The 2789-nt window shown below is 35.2% G+C and overlaps 1 long non-coding RNA gene across 1 annotated transcript; it reads left to right on the top strand.

Moving 5' to 3' along the window:
- The first annotated feature begins 1793 nt into the window (after window positions 1–1793).
- LOC111375936 lies at window positions 1794–2789 on the top strand. The gene is made up of 3 exons (XR_002699386.1): window positions 1794–2068; window positions 2383–2473; window positions 2762–2789. It is a non-coding gene; the product is annotated as an uncharacterized LOC111375936 (long non-coding RNA).

The following is a 2789-nucleotide window of genomic DNA, read 5'->3' as shown; positions in this document are numbered from 1 at the left end:
AAAAAAATCACCTTTTATGTAGCAGTATGTCCAATTGCAAGAGGGAAAAACTAGACAAGAGCCCAGCTGTGCGAAATATTAAAAAAAAAAAAAAGAAAAAAAAATGAAAAGAAGGAAGTTGGGCCTCCGATCCCCTAACCTCCCTCAGCAGTAGTCCTTTTCAAGCAAAAAAACATTAGGTGGCCTCTTGCTTCATTTCCACTGGCGAAGGGCAGTTGGGAACTGGGAGGAATATGAATCTTGTAAGAGGTGCCATCTTGACCCTGGAGAGGTGATGGGGAAGCTATCGGTCAACAGACCGAGGGGTATGTCTTGATAGCTTTTTAATGAAGCAGGATTAATTCTTAATTTAGAAGATTCACATAATTAAATAAGACATGACATGACTTTAGAAGAAGAGCCACCAAAAATTTTTCTAACACACACTGGTTGTAATTTGACAAACATGTTCATTGCTTAGAAGAAGAGCCACCAAAAATTGTTTTCTAACTTAACACACATTGGTATTGTATCTTGACAAACATGTTCCTTGCCTCTTTTGGAACTAAATCAGGTTTCACTGCTTCGATGTCGTTAAATTCAACTTGAGACTAAAAAAGGAAGGGTGAATGGAATTCTAAAGGGGGAAAAAGAGAAAAATAGAAAGTGAATATAACATCTGAAAAGGAGAGAAAACAAAAGGAAACAGAGTGGAAGAGGAACTCAATGGAGAAAAATTGAAGCAGAAAGAAAATATTTGCAATCAGGATGTGCGTTATGGTCCAGTCAATTTGTGGGCCCCAAGGCTTATAACATAGCCACTTATTTGCCAAACATGCTCTTAATAAGCAAATTATCATGATTATGTGCATGCTTGAAATCTATGAATATAAAGATGGCCAAAATATTATACAATGGTGGTTCAAGTGTCAATTAGACCTGACTGCCTTCTTATTTTAGTCTCTTGAGTATAGATGAAGATGTCTGCACGGTTGAGCGAGAATTAGGTGGAAAGAGGAATGGAAGCATAATATTCATATGCAAGATAATTGGTAGTCGAAGTTTTTCCATATCATTTTACTATGTGACAACAATATGATCTGCTTACTTCAAAAATGTTAAATCTATGTGCTTTAATATACACATATAAGCACAATTCATTTTTGAATTATGCAGTTCTCTTTACTGAGCCTAGTTCAGTTGATCCATTTTAGATCATGTATCCTAACTAGTCAGCAGATCATAATGGGTAATGGAGAAGAGGAAGGGGTTTGCTCAGTGAGGGGTATAATAAGACATCTTGTACAGATTTGGAATTTGGAATCTTGTGTAGAAAGAAAGAGATCTTATTCGAGTGCCATTATTCTTGCTTATCTCAGAAAATCATTTAAATCCATTTATTGCGTCATGAATGTTGATTTATTGGAAGTTGTAAGCAATTAAAAATAATGTCCGGACTCCTAGTGGATAGAAATTTGGAGTGTGGCAAATCTGTTAGATTCTGTTACTTTGGATGTTTGTTGCTAATTAGGTGTCCTAGCATACATCTGGATAAATTTGGTTCCTGATTTCTTGCTGGTTCTCTGCCTTTAAATATGTAAATTTTCATTTCCTCATGAAAATTGGTGGCATCCGAGATTCTGTCACCTGTAAATTGTAAATGTTTAATTGGACAATGTTTTTCATGTCGAGAGTATGTTCAGCAGCCTGGATAGAATGGCATATTTTTGTTATTGTCATTTACTTGTTGGATTTGAGTAAGAGTAGAAGCTCTTCAAGAAACTAATTGAAGTGTCCTTGAATTTGATCAGGTATCTTAGTGAACAGAAGCTTCAGAAAAGAATGTTGCGACTGCTAGATGGTGTTGCGGGTGATGATCATGATATGAAAATGGAGGGGACGAAGAATCAATTGAAGAAGAGTGTGTGGGCAATAAACGGATACGGAGGAAACTTGAAGACCTTAAAACTCTCCATTTGAAAGAGGGGATTTGCAAATTCTAAGCCTTGGTTAATCTACATGCATTAACACTACTGCATGATGAAGAAAGACTGCAGTCTTAACCAGTGGACTATGTTGCGTGTGAAAGGTGTTACTTTTTATTATATAATTTAATGGCTTGTCTCAACTGTCATCTGATTTTATATGCACGAGGGCCTGCAATTGGCTGTAGTTGGCTGTCGTGGTTGCAAAACCTAGGATTTCTGTTCTTCACTTAGTTTTTATTGTTCAATAGTTATATACCTGCATTTTATGCAACATCAGAGGGTATAAATGAGAGACTTTTTTGGTTGCATCGATTTAGTAATTAATTTTCATTTTTATATATGAATAAAGTACCTTTCTCCATGGCAATTAACAACTCATCTAATGAATGTCATGTGGCCCTGTGATGTCATGCAGGAAAGATTGTCAAAGACTGATAATTTCCAAGATGAGAGATTTATATGGCCGGAAGGCTATACTGCCATGAGGAAGTTTCATTCAACAACAGGTGGGCTGTTATTTGAACTTTCCTGTTTGTTTAATATAAATCTTAATTAATTCTGTTCCTTGACATCTAAGCACATGTTTGGCAAGTGTTTATAAACCGTTTATGAAAAAAATGGTCAAATCATTTTTTATCCACATATTTCATGAAACACACAAGTACTATCCACTCATTTACTACTCAATTCTATCTATTTACAAACAAATCATTTATAAAAACTTGCAAAACAAGCTTTAAACTTTTTTACTTAATCAAATTTTTCGTTTTTCTTGTTGATTTTTTGGGCTTCAGATCCAAGTGCATGTACCTTATATAAGAT

Source organism: Olea europaea, unplaced genomic scaffold, assembly GCF_002742605.1.
Source record: "Olea europaea var. sylvestris unplaced genomic scaffold, O_europaea_v1 scaffold14321, whole genome shotgun sequence".
NCBI classification, from domain to species: Eukaryota; Viridiplantae; Streptophyta; class Magnoliopsida; order Lamiales; family Oleaceae; genus Olea; species Olea europaea.
Note: the sequence above shows the minus strand (reverse complement) of the source record. Positions and strands in the feature narration are given on the sequence as shown.